The sequence below is a fragment of the Arachis stenosperma genome, chromosome 6, assembly GCF_014773155.1.
Source record: "Arachis stenosperma cultivar V10309 chromosome 6, arast.V10309.gnm1.PFL2, whole genome shotgun sequence".
NCBI classification, from domain to species: domain Eukaryota; kingdom Viridiplantae; phylum Streptophyta; class Magnoliopsida; order Fabales; family Fabaceae; genus Arachis; species Arachis stenosperma.
In genome coordinates this window covers 13,469,013-13,488,105 of record NC_080382.1, presented here as the reverse complement: position 1 = coordinate 13,488,105, position 19,093 = coordinate 13,469,013, and the positions used below count along the sequence as shown (strand labels likewise).

Below are 19,093 nucleotides of genomic sequence, written 5' to 3'. Positions count from 1 at the left end.
GGATCCTCTGTTTTTGTGTGGATCCGACTTGTTTTTTCGTTTTTTGTAGGTATTTTTGATGTTTCCCCAACTGATTTCTTTGTGTTGATTCCCTTTATTTCTGTATTCCTCTTTCCTGGACCTTCGTTAGGTCTCTTTCAGGGATTACTTTTGTTCGTAGGAGTCCGACTTCATTTAGGTCGGTCTCTTCTGAGTTATATCTTTTTAGTAGCAGGAGTCCGACTTCGTTATGTCGGTCTCCTTTAAGTTATAGTGTAATCCTCTTTCTTGGATCTTTATCAGATCTCTTTCAGGGATTACTTGTGTAACTTTTCAGTAGCAGGAGTCCGACTTCGTTATGTCGGTCTCCTTTAAGTGTAATCCTCTTTCTTGGATCTTTATCAGATCTCTTTCAGGGATTACTTGTGTAACTTTTCAGTAGCAGGAGTCCGACTTCGTTATGTTGGTCTCCTTTAAGTTATTTTTCGTAGTCCTCTTTCTTGGATCCTTGTCAGATCTCTTTCAGAGACTACTTGTATAACTTTTTAGTTTTAGGCTGACTTTGTTATGTCAGGCCCTTCTAAGTTAAAGTAATCCTCTTTAATAGGGTTGGCCAAACCTCTTTCCAGGGTTTACTTATAACTTGGGTTGACTTGGTCCGACTTCTAAACGTCGGCCAGTCTTTAAGTTATTATATTAGCTATCCGTAAGACCTCGTCAGGTTCTTTTTTTTTGGATTGCTTTCGATAACTTCTTACATTATTCTGTGTTCATCTTTTCCGATTTGTAGAAAATGGTTGGTGTCTTTAGATCGTCTTTTGGGTGAATCGCGTTTTCACCTTTATCGGATGATTGTCTTTATCGTGGTCGCGCAGTGAATTTGTTTTTCACTTTCTGCCGACCTGTTGCTTTATAATCGGACGATGAATACTTCATATTAATGCGTCTTGGAATCTTTGTAGAATATCTAAATAAACTTTATTCAAAGAAAAATGCAAATATATGCATGTGGGAATTTTCTTGTTCGTAGGTCTCGACATGGTGCCTCATTAAAAAACCTTTTCAGGAAAAAGAGCGCATCCATTTAGTGAGATCCTTTTAACTTCTCTAACTGTAGTACCTTCTTAGGTTGCAGGCGTGCCATGATCGAGGAAGCTCTCGTCCGTCAAGTTCGGACAGTCTGTAGTAGCCCTTCCCCAGTATTTCAATGACTCGGTAAGGTCCTTTCCAGTTAGCTGCCAGCTTTCCTTCTCCGGGTCGAGTTGTTCCAATGTTATTTCTGATTAAGATGAGATCATTCTCTGCAAAACTTCTCGGCACTACCTTTTGATTATATCTGGAACCCATTCGTTGTTTTAGAGCTTCTTCCCTGATCCGAGCTCTTTCTTGGATTTCGGGTAACAAGTCGAGCTCTTCTCTCTGAAGTTAGGAGTTTGCTTGTTCATTGTAGTGGACTACTCGGGGAGATCCTTCTTCGATTTCTATTGGAATCATTGCCTCTACTCCGTATGCTAGTCGGAATGGTGATTCATTTGTAGTAGAATGGGGTGTTGTTCGATATGCCCATAGGACTTGTGGAAGTTCCTCGGCCCATGCTCCCTTTGCTCCTTGTAGCCTCCGCTTTAATCCGGCCAATATGACTTTGTTAGCCGCTTCGGCTTGTCCATTGGCTTGGGGATGTTCGACGGAGGTGAACTGGTGTTTTATGTTCAAGTCGGCCACCAGTTTTCTGAAGCCTGCCTTTGTAAATTGGGTACCGTTGTCCGTGGTGATGGAGTATGGTACCCCGAACCTCGTAATAATGTTCCTATATAGGAATTTTTGACTTCTTTGGGCGGTGGCATTGGCCAGGGGTTCTGCCTCGATCCATTTTGTGAAATAGTCTACTCCTACTATGAGGAATTTTACTTGTCCCGATCCCTGTGGGAAGGGTCCGAGTAGGTCGAGTCCCCATTTCGCAAATGGCCAGGGTGAGGTTACGCTGATGAGCTTTTCTGGTGGAGCAATGTGAAAGTTGGCATACTTCTGGCATGGTGGACATGTCCGTACAAATTCTGTAGTCTCCTTTTGTAGAGTTGGCCAATAGAATCCCGCCCGGAGTACCTTTTTGGTGAGAGCTTGCGCTCTGAGATGATTTCCACAAATGCCACTGTGTACTTCCTCCAAGACTTCCTTTGTGTTGGAAGTTGGTACGCATTTTAGTAAAGGTGTTGATATCCCTCTTTTGTACAGCGTGTTGTTTATGATAGTGTAGTACTGTGCCTCTCTTTTCAGCCTCTTTGCCTCCTTTTCATCTGTAGGGAGTTCTTCTGTTTTGAGGTAGTTTATTTTGGGGGTCATCCATCCTTGATCCTGACCTATTATGGCTAGGATTCTTTCTTCTTCCGCTATTGACGGGTTATGTAATACCTCCTGGATGAGGCTTCTGTTATTGCCCCCTGGTTTGGTGCTGGCTAATTTTGAAAGGGCGTCAGCTCGGGCATTTTGCTCACGAGGTATGTGGTGGATCTTATATTCCCCGAGTTGTCCGAGATGTTCTTTGGTTTTATCCAAATACTTTTTCATGGTTGGGTCTTTGGCTTGGTAGTTTCCTGTTATTTGTGAGGTGATGACTTGTGAGTCACTGTAGATGTTGAGCTTTTGAGGTCCAACCTCCCTAGCCAGCTTCAGACTAGCTAATAGTGCTTCGTATTCTGCCTGGTTGTTTGAGGCCGGGAATCCAAATTTAAGGGAGAGCTCCAGTTGAGTTCCTTGGTTGTTCTCAATTATCACACCCGCACCGCTTCCTGTTTTATTCGAGGACCTGTCTACGTATATGTTCCATTCTATGGGGATTTCCGGGACGTCTGTAAATTCTGCGATGAAGTCGGCCAGGTGTTGCGATTTGATGGCTGTACGCGCCTCGTATTGGAGGTCGAATTCGGACAACTCGATTGCCCATTGTAGGATTCTTCCTGCTAGATCTATTTTCTGTAATATTCCTTTTATGGGTTGGTTGGTTCGAACTTTAATGGTATGCGCTTGGAAATATGGGTGAAGCCGCCGGGATGTGAGGATCAGAGCGTAGGCAAACTTTTCTATTTTCTGGTAGTTCAGCTCGGATCCCTGTAGTGCTTTGCTAATGAAGTAGACGGGTTTTTACCCATGTTCGTCCTCTCTGACTAATGCTGAGGCTATTGCCCGGCTCCCTACTGCGAGATATAATATGAGCGGTTCTCCTTCTCGTGGCCGAGATAGGATAGGTGGTCGTCCTAAGAACTCCTTGAAGTCTAGGAAGGCTTGCTCACATTCTGTCGTCCATTCGAACTGTTTTCCTTTTCTTAAGGTAGCATAGAAGGGAAGAGATCTTATCGCAGCTCCTGCCAAGAATCAAGATAGAGCGGCTAACCTCCCGTTGAGTTGCTGTACTTCTTTGATACAGGTTGGGCTCTTCATGTTGAGTATGGCTCGACATTTGTCTGGATTCGCTTCAATCCCCCTTTGTGTGAGCATGAAGCCCAAGAATTTGCAGGCTTCTACTGCGAAGGTGCATTTTGCGGGATTGAGCCGCACGTTGTGTTCCCTGATAGTAGAAAACACTTGAGTCAGGTCGGATAACAATGTATCTTCGCTTTATGTTTTTATCAACATATCGTCTACATAAACTTCCATGATTTTTCCGATGTGATCTGAGAAAACTTTATTCATTAGCCTTTGATAAGTAGCTCCTGCGTTCTTGAGACCAAAAGGCATCACGATGTAACAGTAGTTTGCTTTCGGTGTTAGGAACGAGGTTTTTTCTTGATCTGATGGATACATGGGAATTTGGTTGTACCCTGAATATGCGTCCATGAATGAGAGATACTTATATCCTGATGAAGCGTCCACTAGAGCGTCGATGCTTGGGAGTGGGTAGGGGTCTTTTGGGCAGGCTTTGTTGAGGTCGGTGTAGTCGGTGCACATTCGCCACTTCCCATTTGACTTTTTCACTAAGACGACGTTTGCTAGCCATAGTGGATATTTGACTTCCCTTATGAACCCGGCCTCAAGTAGCGCTTGTACTTGTTCTTCTACAGCCTGAGCTCGTTCTGGTCCAAGTTTTCTTCGTCTTTGTTGTACCAGCCGGGATCCCGGATAGACTGCCAATTTGTGGCTCATTAATTCGGGATCAATTCCTGGCATGTCGGCAGCTTTCCATGCGAAGAGATCAACATTATCTCGTAGGAACCGTATTAGCGTTTCCTTTACATCTCCTTTCAAGATTGTGCCAATATTAGTTGTTTTATCCGGGGTGTCTCCGATCTGGATTCTTTCTACTTCTCCTTCGGGTTGTGGTCGGAATTCTTCTCGCCTCTGAACTCCACCGAGCTCGATTGTGTGGAACTCTCCTCCTTCACCTCGGAGGTTTACGCTTTCGTGGTAACAGCGACGTGCCATTTTTTGATCTGCCTTTATCGTAGCTATTCCTTCCGCAGTTGGGAATTTCATACATAGATGTGGGGTTGAAACTATTGCGCCGAGTTGATTTAACGTTGTCCGACCTATTAAGGCATTGTAAGCTGAGCTTACGTTGACCACGATGTAATCTATCTTGAGTGTTCGGGACTGGTTCCCCTTTCCAAAGGTTGTATGCAGCGATACATATCCCAATGGTTGAACTGGGGCATCTCCTAGTCCGAACAGGCTATTCGGGTATGCTCTTAGCTCTTTTTCATCTAGACCGAGTTGTCGAAGGCAGTTTTGAATAAGATGTCTGCAGAGCTTCCCTGGTCAATTAATGTACGGTGAAGGTTGGCGTTTGCCAGTATGATCGTAATGACCATGGGGTCGTCGTGTCCCGAGATGATTCCGGATGCGTCTTCCTTAGTAAATGTGATTGCTGGGATGTCTGGGACTTCCTTTTTTCCTTCGACGTGGTATATTTCTTTGAGATGTCGCTTTCGGGATGATTTGGAGATTTCTCCTCCGGCAAATTCGCCGTGTATTACATGAACATGTCTTTCCGGTGTGCGAGGTGATCGTTCAGATCGTCCAACATCCTCATCCCTTCTTCTTTTTCTTGGTTCGTCATCCCGATTGGCCAAAAATTGATCTAGCTTTCCTTCTCTTACTAGTTTTTCTATAACGTTTTTCAAGTCGAAGCATTCGTTGGTGGAATGCCCTCGAAGTCGGTGATACTCACAGTATTCATTCCGATTTCCTCCTCCTCTTTTGCCTTTAAGTGGCCGAGCTGGAGGGATTTTCTCTGTATGGCAGACTTCTTTGTAAACATCTACCAAGGATACCCTAAGAGGAGTATAGTTATGATATTTTTTGATTTTCTCTCGGGAGCGATCTTCCTTTTTCTTAGATTCTTTATCTCGGTAGTTAGAGCCGAACCTTGAGGTTTCGACAAGTCGAGAGTTTTCCTCCATGTTGATGTATTTTTGTGCCCGTTCTTGTACTTCGTCTAAGGATGTAGGATATCTCTTTGATATAGATTGGCTAAATGGTCCTTCTCGTAGGCCATTAATAAGGCCCATAATGGCAGCCTCTGTTGGTAGACTTTGTATGTCCATGCATGTTTTGTTGAATCTTTCCATGTAGTTGCGAAGGCTCTCCCGATCTCCTTGCTTGATCCCTAGGAGGCTAGGTGCATGTTTGGCTTTGTCCTTTTGTATGGAGAATCGGGCCAGGAACTTCTTGGCCAGATCGTCGAAACTCGAGATGGATTTTGGAGGTAGGTTGTCGAACCATTTGATGGCTATCTTGGTTAGAGTTGTTGGAAAGGCTTTGCAGCGAACTGCATCTGAGGCATCAGTGAGGTACATTCTACTTCTGAAGTTGCTGAGATGATGGTTGGTGATGAGCGAATAATTTGTACGCTTTTTGGCATTGTTTTTAGTATGTTTTTAGTAGATTTAGTTAGTTTTTAGTATACTTTTTATTAGTTTTTAGTTAAAATTCACTTTTCTGGACTTTACTATGAGTTTGTGTGTTTTTCTGTGATTTCAGGTATTTTCTGGCTGAAATTGAGGGACCTGAGCAAAAATCTGATTCAGAGACTGAAAAGGACTGCAGATGCTGTTGGATTCTGACCTCCCTGCACTCGAAGTAGATTTTCTGGAGCTACAGAAGCCCAATTGGCGCGCTCTCAACGGCGTTGGAAAGTAGATATCCTGGGCTTTCCAGCAATATATAATAGTCCATACTTTGCCCAAGATTTGATAGCCGAAACCGGCGTTCAAAGTCACCTTCAGAATTCCCAGCGTTAAACGCCGGAACTGGCACCAAAGTGGGAGTTAAACGCCCAAACTGGCACAAAAGCTGGCGTTTAACTCCAAGAAGAGTCTCTACACGAAAATGCTTCAATGCTCAGCCCAAGCACACACCAAGTGGGCCCGGAAGTGGATTTTTATGTCATTTACTCATCTTTGTAATTCTTAAGCTACTAGTTCCCTATAAATAGGACCTTTTACTATTGTATTTGACATCTTGGTAGCTATCTTTAGTCTTATGCTATCTTAGATTATGGGGCTGGCCTCACGGCCATGCCTAGACCTTGTTCTTATGTATTTTCAACGGTGGAGTTTCTACACACCATAGATTAAGGTGTGGAGCTCTGCTGTACCTCGAGTATTAATGCAATTACTATTGTTCTTCTATTCAATTCAACTTGTTCTTATTCCAAGATATTCATTCGCACTCAAGAACATGATGAATGTGATGATTATGTGATGCTCATCATCATTCTCACTTATGAACAAGTGACTGACAACCACTTTTGTTCTAAAAGCAAACAAGGCTCTAATGTTTATCTCTTGGGTTCTTTAACCGAAATCTTCGTGGTATAAGCTAGAATTGATGGCGGCATTCAAGAGAATCTGGAAGGTCTAAACCTTGTCTGTGGTATTCTGAGTAGGATTCAATGATTGAATGACTGTGACGAGCTTCAAACTCGCGATTGTGGGGCATTAGTGACAGACGCAAAAGAATCACTGGATTCTATTCCGACATGATCGAGAACCGACAGCTGGATAGCCGTGCCGTGACAGGGTGCATTGAACATTTCCACTGAGAGGACGGGACTGTAGCCATTGACAACGGTGATGCCCGAACGTACAGCTTGCCATGGAAAGGAGTAAGAAGGATTGGATGAAGACAGTAGGAAAGCAGAGAGACGGAAGGGACAAAGCATCTCCATTCGCTTATTTGAAGTTCTCACCAATGAATTACATAAGTATCTCTATCTTTATTCTATGCATTATTCATATATCATCCATAACCATTTGAGTCTGCCTGACTAAGATTTACAAGGTGACCATAGCTTGCTTCATACCAACAATCTCCGTGGGATCGACCCTTACTCGCGTAAGGTTTATTACTTGGACGACCCAGTGCACTTGCTGGTTAGTTGTGCGAAGTTGTGTTTATGCCATGGTATTGAGCACCAAGTCTTTGGGGCCATTACTAGGGATTATTTGAGTTGTGAAAAGTAGTGATCACAATTTCGCATATCAAGTTTTTGGCGCCGTTGCCGGGGATTGTTTCGAGTATGGACAACTGACCGTTCATCTTGTTGCTTAGATTAGGTATTTTTTTTTCAGAGTTCTTGAGAATGAATTCTAGTGTTTCAAGATGATCTGTTGAAATCTGGCTGGCTGTGAAGCCATGTCTAATCTTATTGGACCGAGGTTTCAACTTATCATCACAAGAGCTTGTGGATTTCTATCAATCTTGCTATTAGAGCAATGATCTGCTAAGGCTTGGCTGGCCATTGGCCATGTCTAGTGTTTTGGACCGAAGCTTTCTTTGAAAGCTTGGCTGGCTGTGAAGCCATGTCTAATTCCTGGACCGGAGTCTTAGACTAGCATTGCAATGATTCCTGGAATTCTCATTAAGAATTCTGAAACCTTTATCTTCTGTTTTTTTATATAATTTTCGAAAAAAGCACAAAAAAATTACAAAATCATAAAAACCAAAAATATTTTATGTTTCTTGTTGAGTCCAGTGTCTCATTTTAAGTTTGGTGTCTTGCATGCATTGTTTATTTGATCTTGGTTCTATTTTCAAGTCAATAGTACAGGGAACTGAAGATTCAGTACATGCAGCAAAGGAATTATACAGAAAACGCTGGGCGTTCAAAACGCCCAGTGAAAAAGGGCAGACTGGCGTTTAACGCCCAAAAGGGTAGAGCATTGGGCGTTAAACGCCAGAATGTGCACCATTATGGGCGTTTAACGCCAGGATGGCACAAGAGGGAAGATTCTGTTTTTAATTCAATTTTTTTTTTCAAGTTTTCAAAGTTTTTCAAAATCAAATCTTTTTCAAATCAAATCTTTTCAATCAAATCTTTGTCAAAATCAATTTCTTTCCATTTTCAAAAATACTTGCTATCAATTAATGATTTGATTCAACATTTCAAGTATGTTGCCTTTTCTGTTGAGAAATGTTTAATGTTTGAATCATATCTTTTCTTGATAGGCAAGTCATTAATTTTTAAAATCAAATATTTTTAAATTGTTTTTCAAATCATATCTTTTCAATCATATCTTTTAAATCACATATTTTTCAAAAAAAAGTTTTCAATCATATCTTCTTCAAAATCTTTTTCAAAATGTTTTTTAAAATCTTTTACTTAATTTTTGAAAAATCTCTTCCCCTATTCTCACATCCTTCTATTTATGGAGTACCACTCCTCCTCAATGCACAATTCGAACTCTATCTCACTAAGTTCGAATTCTTCTACCTCTTCCTTCTATTTTTCATTTCCTCTAACACCTCAAGGAATCTCTATACTGTGACATAAAGGATTCCACATTTTCTTATTCTCTTCTCTTTCATATGAGCAGGAGCAAAGACAAAAGCATTCTTGTTGAGGCTGACCCTGAACCTGAAAGGACCTTGAAGCGAAAGCTGAGAGAAGCTAAGGCACAACTCTCTGTAGAGGACCTAACAGAAATCTTCAAAGAAGAAGAACCCATGGCAGCCGAAAACAACAACAATGCCAACAATGCAAGGAAGGTGCTGGGTGACTTTACTGCACCTACTCCCGACTTCTATGGGAGAAGCATCTCTATCCCTGCCATTGGAGCAAACAACTTTGAGCTTAAGCCTCAATTAGTTTCTCTAATGCAACAGAATTGCAAGTTCCATGGACTTCCATTGGAAGATCCTCATCAGTTTTTAGCTGAGTTCTTGCAAATCTGTGACACTGTCAAGACTAATGGGGTTGACCCTGAGGTCTACAGACTTATGCTATTCCCTTTTGCTGTAAGAGACAGAGCTAGAATATGGTTGGATTTACAACCTAAAGACAGCCTGAACTCTTGGGAAAAGCTAGTCAATGCCTTCTTGGCAAAGTTCTTTCCACCTCTAAAATTGAGTAAGCTTAGAGTGGAAGTCCAAACCTTCAGACAGAAGGAAGGAGAATCCCTCTATGAAGCTTGGGAAAGATACAAACAATTAATCAGAAAGTGCCCTTCTGACATGCTTTCTGAGTGGAGCATCATAGGTATTTTCTATGATGGTCTGTCTGAACTGTCCAAGATGTCTTTGGATAGCTCTGCTGGAGGATCTCTTCATCTGAAGAAGACGCCTACAGAAGCTCAAGAGCTAATTGAAATGGTGGCAAATAACCAATTCATGTACACTTTTGAAAGGAATCCTATGAACAATGGGACAAATCAGAAGAAAGGAGTTCTTGAGATTGATACTCTGAATGCCATACTGGCTCAGAACAAAATATTGGCTCAGCAAGTCAATTTGATTTCTCAAAGTCTGTCTGGAATGCAAAATGCACCAGGCAATACTAAGGATGCTTCATCTGAAGAAGAAGCTTATGATCCTGAGAACCCTTCAATGGAAGAGGTGAATTACATGGGAGAACCCTATGGAAACACCTATAATTCTTCATGGAGAAATCACCCAAATTTCTCATGGAAGGATCAACAGAAACCTCAACAAGGTTTCAACAATAATGGTGGAAGAAACAGGTTTAGCAATAGCAAGCTTTTTCCATCATCTTCTCAGCAACAGACAGAGAATTCTAAGCAGAGCCACTCTGACTTAGCAACCATGGTCTCTGATCTAATCAAAACCACTCAAAGTTTCATGACTAAAACAAGGTCCTCCATTAGAAACTTGGAGGCACAAGTGGGACAGCTGAGCAAGAAAATTACTGAACTCCCTCCTAGTACTCTTCCAAGCAATACATAAGAAAATCCAAAAGGAGAGTGCAAGGCCATCAACATGGCCGAATTTAGAGAGGAGGAAGAGGCAGTGAACGCCACTGAGGAAGACCTCAATGGACGTCCACTGGCCTCCACTGAGTTCCCTAATAAGGAACTATGGGAATCTGAGGCTCAAAATGAGACCATAGAGATTCCATTGGACTTACTTCTGCCATTCATGAGCTCGGATGAGTATTCTTCCTCTGAAGAGGATGAATATGTTACTGAAGAGAAAGTTGCTAAATACCTTGGAGCAATCATGAAGCTAAATGACAAGTTATTTGGTAATGAGACTTGGGAGAATGAACCCCTTTGCTCACCAAAGAACTGGATGACATGTCTAGGCAAAAATTACCTCAAAAGAGACAAGATCCTGGGAAGTTTTCAATACCTTGTACCATAGGCACCATGACCTTCAAGAAGGCTCTGTGTGACTTAGGGTCAAGTGTAAACCTCATGCCTCTCTCTGTAATGGAGAAGCTAGGGACCTTTGAGGTACAAGCTGCAAGAATCTCACTAGAGATGGCAGACAATTCAAGAAAACAAACTTATGGACTCGTAGAGGATGTTTTGGTAAAGATTGAAGACCATTACATCCCTGCTGATTTCATAGTCCTAGAGACTGGGAAGTGCATGGATGAATCCATCATCCTTGGGAGACCCTTCCTAGCCACAGCAAAGGCTGTGATTGATGTGGACAGAGGAGAATTGATCATTCAAGTGAATGAAGAATCCTTTGTGTTTAAGGCTCAAGGATATCCCTCTGTCACCATAGAGAGGAAGCATGAAGAGCTTCTCTCAAAACAGAGTCAAACAGAGCCCCACAGTCAAACTCTAAGTTTGGTGTTGGGAGGCCACAACCAACTTCTAAGTTTGGTGTTGAACCCCCACATTCAAACTCTAAGTTTGGTGTTGGGAGGTTCCAACATTGCTCTGAGTATCTGTGAGGCTCCATGAGAGCCCTCTGTCAAGCTACTGACATTAAAGAAGCGCTTGTTGGGAGGCAACCCAATGTTATATTTTATCTATTTTCCTTTGTTATTTTATGTTTTCTGTAGGTTGATGATCATGAGAAGTCACAAAATCAATTGAAAAAGCAAAAACAGAAAGAAAAACAGCACACCCTGGAGGAGAAGTTGCTGGCGTTTAAACGCCAGTGAGGCTAGCAGATGTGCGTTTAACGCCCAGTCTGGCACCATTCTGGGCGTTTAACGCCAGAAAGGGGCACCAGACTGGCGTTAAACGCCAGAAAAGGGCAATCACTTGGCGTTAAACGCCAGAAATGGGCACCAGCCCGGCGTTTAACGCCAGAAATGGGCACCAGCCCGGCGTTTAACGCCAGAATTGGCACATAGAGCAATTTTGCTCGCCACTTGGTGCAGGGATGACTTTTCCTTGACACCTCAGGATCTGTGGACCCCACAGGATCCCCACCTACCCCACCACCCTCTCTCTTCTTCTTCACCCATTCACCAATCACCTCAACACCTCTTCCCCAAAAACCCCTCACCTATCAAATCCCATCTTTCTCTTCACCACTCACATCCATCCTTCATAAAACCCCACCTACCCCACCATTCAAATTCAAACCACTTTCCCTCCCAAACCCACCCATAATGGCCGAACCCTACCCCTTCCTTCACCCCTATATAAACCCATCTTCACTCCTTCATTTCCACACAACCTAAACACTACTTCTCCCCCCTTTTGGCCGAAACACAAAGCCACCTCCATCTCCTCCATTTCTTCTTCTTCTACTCTCTTCTTTCTTCTTTTGCTCGAGGACGAGCAAACCTTTTAAGTTTGGTGTGGTAAAAGCATTGCTTTTTGTTTTTCCATAACCATTTATGGCATCTAAGGCCGGAGAAACCTCTAGAAAGAGGAAAGGGAAGGCAAAAGCCTCCTCCTCCGAGTCATGGGAGATGGAGAGATTCATCTTAAGGGTGCATCAAGACCACTTCTATGAAGTTGTGGCCTTGAAGAAGGTGATCCCCGAGGTCCCTTTCAAACTCAAAAAGAGTGAATATCCGGAAATCCGACATGAGATCCGAAGAAGAGGTTGGAAAGTTCTTACCAACCCTATTCAACAAGTCGGAATCTTGATGGTTCAAGAGTTCTATGCCAATGCATGGATCACCAAGAACCATGATCAAAGTGTGAACCCGGACCCAAAGAATTGGCTTACAATGGTTCGGGGGAAATACTTAGATTTTAGTCCGGAAAATGTAAGGTTGGCATTCAACTTGCCCATGATGCAAGGAGATGAACATCCTTACACTAGAAGGATCAACTTTGATCAAAGGTTGGACCAAGTCCTCACTGACATTTGTGAAGAGGGCGCCCAATGGAAGAGAGATTCAAGGGGGAAGCCGGTTCAATTGAGAAGGCATGACCTCAAGCCCGTAGCTAGAGGATGGTTGGAGTTTATCCAACGCTCAATCATTCCCACTAGCAACCGGTCCGAAGTTACTCTAGACCGAGCCATCATGATTCATAGTATCATGATTGGAGAAGAAGTAGAAGTTCATGAGGTTATAGCCCAAGAACTCTATAAGGTGGCGGACAAGTCCTCTACCTTGGCAAGGTTAGCCTTTCCTCATCTCATTTGTCACCTCTGTTATTCAGTTGGAGTTGACATAGAGGGAGACATCCCCATTGATGAGGACAAGCCCATCACTAAGAAAAGGATGGAGCAAACAAGAGACCCCACTCATCATGAAGTCCCTGAGATACCTCAAGGGATGCACTTTCCTCCACAAAACTATTGGGAGCAAATCAACACCTCCCTAGGAGAATTGAGTTCCAACATGGGACAACTAAGGGTGGAGCACCAAGAACATTCCATCCTCCTCCATGAAATTAGAGAAGATCAAAGAATCATGAGAGAGGAGCAACAAAGGCAAGGAAGAGACATTGAGGAGCTCAAGCACTACATAAGACCTTCAAGAGGAAGAACAAGCCGCCATCACTAAGGTGGACCCGTTCTTTGATTTCCTTGTTCCTTATTTTCCTGTTTTTCAAAAAATCATGCTTATGTTTATCTATGTTTGTGTCTTGTGATCATTAGTGTCTTAGTGTCTATGCCTTAAAGTTATGAATGTCCTATGAATCCATCACCTTTCTTAAATAAAAAATGTTCTCAATTGAAAAAAGAGAAGAATTGCATGAATTTCAGATTTTATAACAGATTAATTATTTTGATGTGGTGGCAATACTTTTGTTTTCTGAATGTATGCTTGAACAGTGCATATGTCTTTTGAATTTGTTGTTCATGAATGTTAAAATTGTTGGCTCTTGAAAGAATGATGAAAAAGGAGACATGTTACTGTGGATCTGAAAAATCATAAAAATGATTCTTGAAGCAAGAAAAAGCAGTGAATACAAAAAAAAACGAAAAAAAAGGGAGAAAAAGAAAAAGAAAGAAAAAGAAAGAAATAAATTTGTGATCCAAGGCAAAAAGAGTGTGCTTAAGAACCCTGGACACCTCTAATTGGGGACTCTAGCAAAGCTGAGTCACAATCTAAAAAGGTTCACCCAATTATATGTCTGTGGCATGTATGTATCCGGTGGTAATACTGGAAGACAGAGTGCTTTGGGCCACGGCCAAGACTCATAAAGTAGCTGTGTTCAAGAATCATCATACTTAACTAGGAGAATCAATAACACTATCTGGATTCTGAGTTCCTAAAGAAGCCAATCATTCTGAATTTCAAATGATAGAGTGAGATGCCAAAACTGTTCAGAGGCAAAAAGCTAAAGCCCCGCTCATCTAATTAATACTGATCTTCATAGATATTTTTGGAGTTCATTGCATATTCTCTTCTTTTTATCTTATTTGATTTTCAGTTGCTTGGGGACAAGCAACAATTTAAGTTTGGTGTTGTGATGAGCGGATAATTTGTACGCTTTTTGGCATTGTTTTTAGTATGTTTTTAGTAGATTTAGTTAGTTTTTAGTATACTTTTTATTAGTTTTTAGTTAAAATTCACTTTTCTGGACTTTACTATGAGTTTGTGTATTTTTCTGTGATTTCAGGTATTTTCTGGCTGAAATTGCGGGACCTGAGCAAAAATCTGATTCAGAGACTGAAAAGGACTGCAGATGCTGTTGGATTCTGACCTTCCTGCACTCGAAGTGGATTTTCTTGAGCTACAGAAGCCCAATTGGCGCGCTCTCAACGGCGTTGGAAAGTAGACATCCTGGGCTTTCCAGCAATATATAATAGTTCATACTTTGCCCAAGATTTGATGGCCCAAACCGGCGTTCAAAGTCACCTTCAGAATTCCCAGCGTTAAACGCCGGAACTGGCACCAAAGTGGGAGTTAAACGCCCAAACTGGCACAAAAGCTGGCGTTTAACTCCAAGAAGAGTCTCTACACGAAAATGCTTCAATGCTCAACCCAAGCACACACCAAGTGGGCCCGGAAGTGGATTTTTATGTCATTTACTCATCTTTGTAATTCTTAAGCTACTAGTTCCCTATAAATAGGACCTTTTACTATTGTATTTGACATCTTGGTAGCTATCTTTAGTCTTATGCTATCTTAGATCATGGGGCTGGCCTCACGGCCATGCCTAGACCTTGTTCTTATGTATTTTCAACGGTGGAGTTTCTACACACCATAGATTAAGGTGTGGAGCTCTGCTGTACCTCGAGTATTAATGCAATTACTATTGTTCTTCTATTCAATTCAGCTTGTTCTTATTCCAAGATATTCATTCGCACTCAAGAACATGATGAATGTGATGATTATGTGACGCTCATCATCATTCTCACTTATGAACAAGTGACTGACAACCACTTTTGTTCTACAAGCAAACAAGGCTCTAATGTTTATCTCTTGGGTTCTTTAACCAGAATCTTCGTGGTATAAGCTAGAACTGATGGCGGCATTCAAGAGAATCCGGAAGGTCTAAACCTTGTTTGTGGTATTCTGAGTAGGATTCAATGATTGAATGACTGTGACGAGCTTCAAACTCGCGATTGTGAGGCATTAGTGACAGACGCAAAAGAATCACTTGATTCTATTCCGACATGATCGAGAACCGACAGCTGGATAGCCGTGCCGTGACAGGGTGCATTGAACATTTCCACTGAGAGGACGGGACTGTAGCCATTGACAACGGTGATGCCCGAACGTACAGCTTGCCATGGAAAGGAGTAAGAAGGATTGGATGAAGACAGTAGGAAAGCAGAGAGACGGAAGGGACAAAGCATCTCCATTCGCTTATCTGAAGTTCTCACCAATGAATTACATAAGTATCTCTATCTTTATTCTATGCATTATTCATATATCATCCATAACCATTTGAGTCTTCCTGACTAAGATTTACAAGGTGACCATAGCTTGCTTCATACCAACAATCTCCATGGGATCGACCCTTACTCGCGTAAGGTTTATTACTTGGACGACCCAGTGCACTTGCTGGTTAGTTGTGCGAAGTTGTGTTTATGCCATGGTATTGAGCACCAAGTCTTTGGGGCCATTACTAGGGATTATTTGAGTTGTGAAAAGTAGTGATCACAATTTCGCATATCAGTTGGGATCCGAGGTGCCGTCATATAGAGTCATATCCGGAAGCTTGAAATCTTTTGGAATTTTGGTTTTCATAATTTCTCTGGTGAATGGATCTTGATCTTTCTGAGAGCTATCCTCTGTGGATGGTCGAGTAGCTTTAGCTTTAAGATCGGCTTCAAGTTTTACAAGCTTATCTTCTAGTTCTCTGCGCCGCCTTATCTCCCGTCGCAGATCTTCTTCCTTTTCACGTTGGTGTTGGGCTTCTTTCTCGAGTTGCTCCAATCGATTTTGAAGTGCTTCTATTATTCCTGGATTTGATGAATTTTTGTCTCCATTGGTTTCTGGAGTATCTTTGAGTATTGTGTCCGCGTTTTTATGCGGCGTTCTGTCTTCCAAACCTGAATCGTGGTCGTTGTCATGGTCATCCGCCATGTTAATGGGATGACTTTCCAGGTCCCCGGCAACGGCGCCAATGTTCCGAGGGTTACCTGGAACTGTAGGTCGATCTCGGACGAGATCTTCTGTGTTGGTCGGAGCCGACGTGTCCGGCAGGTGTGTAGCAGCCGGAGCTGGTGTGTCCGACTTGTGGAACTGAGAATGCTGCTGATCCCTTGTCACCGAAGGGTGGGGGGTACCTGCAAGGGACTCCGATGCTTAAGTTAGCAAGGGTATTAAACAGGTATTGAGTAGAATCAGAGTATGAGTTATACCTGGGTGCTCCAGTGTATTTATAATGGTGAGATGTGGCCTTCTTGTGGATAAGATAAGTTAGTTATCTTATCTTATCTTATCTTTAAGTGAGGTCATCTTTATCTTTGAGGGAACCACCCTTCTCTCTGTAGGCTTGGGCCGCCTTAGGATTTGGGACGTGTTCTTCTTATTTGGGCCCTTTGTTTGGGCCTTCCTGTGACTTGTCCGAACTCTTTTGTGAAGAGGTCGGGTTGTCCTGACCTGAAGAGGTTGGTCGCTTTGTCTGTAGAACATCCCGGGTCGGACAGCTCGACCCAGGGCATGAACATAAAGCATTTCTTTACTTTCTCTCTTCTTTTTTTTTATAGAAGCAAACTTTCAATTAAGAAAATAGCCAAACGGTACTGACATATCGCAGAAAAAATATCAAATCTGAAACTAAACAAGAAAATGGATAAGTTCTATGTTGAACTATTATCTGGGAAGAGGCGCACAGTTCGATTACAAAGAATATTATACAAAAGAAACATAAACTCAAAACAATCTCTTTTATTTTTAAATCTTCACAGTAGGTGCTGCACCATAGAAACCTATCTTCTCTTCTTTTCAGAATCGATCCAAATGCTTTCTAAAACTGTAAATATTTTCATAAATAAAAGGCCTTCGTTACATCTTCATCCCAAGTCTGCGAAAACATCACTAACACACCCATAGAGGGACCAATACACCACAAAAGGGGAGAGAAACACCACAAAGAGATTATTTAATCTAGATCTAGATCTCAGATCTAGAGCTCTTGAGACAGAAACAACAAAAGAGCAAACAAAAGAAACAACAAAACAGAAAAGGTGCTAAGGAAAGAAGAGAAGGTAGATGATAGAAAGAGAAGGGTAGTGAAAAGATTATGACCGGCGAAAAAAGAGAGAAAGTGGCTGGTGAGAGTGAGACAATGGAAAGAGAGATATAAAGGGTTTGGGAGTAAGAGAAAGGAAATAGAGAGAAGAGGAGTAGTAGAGAAAAGGGGGGGGAGGACCACCGCAGCCCAGGCAGAGGCGGCGGCGGCGGCAGCCCTCATATGACTTTAACCTGTTTCCTTTGCGCGACAGAGAAGAACGTTGGAAACCCGCCCATATAAATTAGTTTTTAATAAAAAAAACTCCTTAGTGTAATAGTGCTAAAACTAATTCTGAAACTACTTGGACTACCATCTAAAAACACTTTTAAAATATATTTTTACTTTCTCTCTTCACATACTATTAATATAATATTAATTTATTATTTTTATAATAATATAATAATATTAATAAATACTGATAATAATATTTTTTTATTTATATTTTATTTTATTACCTCTCTTTTATTTATTTTTACAACAGATAGTTAAATTTTCACTATATTTGAAGGAACAGGTGGTTAAGGAGTCTTCAAAATCATCGAACGGAAAGCAAGTGGGGTCCCTAATAAGAAGAATACATGAAATGGCATCTGATTCATTTGTTCGGTTGTTCCTCAAAGACACGTTAAGGCCACCAACGTCTTTTTCTTGGACACGTGTTGTTAATTTTGTTTTTCTTAAGGAATATATTATATTCTCTATCACATAAATTTGTGTGTCAGCAACTTGGTGTTTTTTCTTCATGAATTGAAAAGAAAGCAATGATTGTTTATGGGGTGAGAGTAACGCTTCAAACATGTAAGGCAATTTATGAGACTATGGCATGAATGTATGAGGATTGGAATGTTTTATTGTGCATCAGATAGAGCCTTAACTTTTACAATAATTATTTTATCCAGTTTTCTTGATATGTACAATGGATATAATATAAATTTCTTTCTTTCTATATGCTTTTATCAATTTTTAAAAACACTATATAAAGTTTTATTGATATGTTGTGATATAAATAATAGAGATTCTTCATGCAATACTCAATTCAAAAGCTAGCTTCAATTGGTAGAAGTGTTGTGGAAGTTTGATTACACTAGCTTGGTAGTGGCACTGTCGCACTGAATTGAAAAGAGAAAAAAGAAGCAATAACCATATTTTTTCATATAATGGACCACAAAAAGAAAGAAAGCACTGTGCAATGTGTATAGAGAGCTGGGGCGTGGGATATGAAAATATTTTGTGGTTATTCCGTTTTCGTCCATAAAAACTTGAATGGTGGGCCCTTTGAACACAAACCCGGGAGGGCCCAACAAATCTGAATCACAATTATTTTGGCTACGATAATTTTTATCGATTTTGCATATCATTTTTTTGAAGACAAATAAGTGGGACTACTTTTGCCGCGTTATTATGTGTATAATTACACCCACACCCCTAAAAAAAAAAGATAAAAAAAAAATCATCCATGGTTAAAATTGTCAAAATGAGCTACGAACTCATGAGTTAATTCACTGGTAAAAAGAGACGAGTCCAGCCAGTAAAAAGACGACTCATCTAAAAATAGACTATTCTGATTTTATTCGAATAATTTACTAATTAAGTGAATTCGAATAAAACGAATAGATACTGATCCATTTGATTTTTTTTTTCTTAATATATTAACCCTAAAATCAATTCAGACACATTACGTTCCCAAGTTTAGTCCCAACTCTTCCCTTTTGGACAAGACTTGTAATTGTAATACCAATTTGTTAAACCCTGTTAATTTAGTTTAAATATATAAACCTATGATAAAATTTGTTAACTTATTTGGATATCAAATAAAAACT

The 19,093-nt window shown here is 41.2% G+C and overlaps 1 non-coding gene across 1 annotated transcript; it reads right to left on the bottom strand.

The window, feature by feature from the left end:
- Window positions 1-9,324: 9,324 nt before the first annotated feature.
- LOC130938107 (small nucleolar RNA R71) lies at window positions 9,325-9,432 on the bottom strand. The gene has a single exon (XR_009069286.1). It is a non-coding gene; the product is annotated as a small nucleolar RNA R71 (small nucleolar RNA).
- Window positions 9,433-19,093: the final 9,661 nt, after the last annotated feature.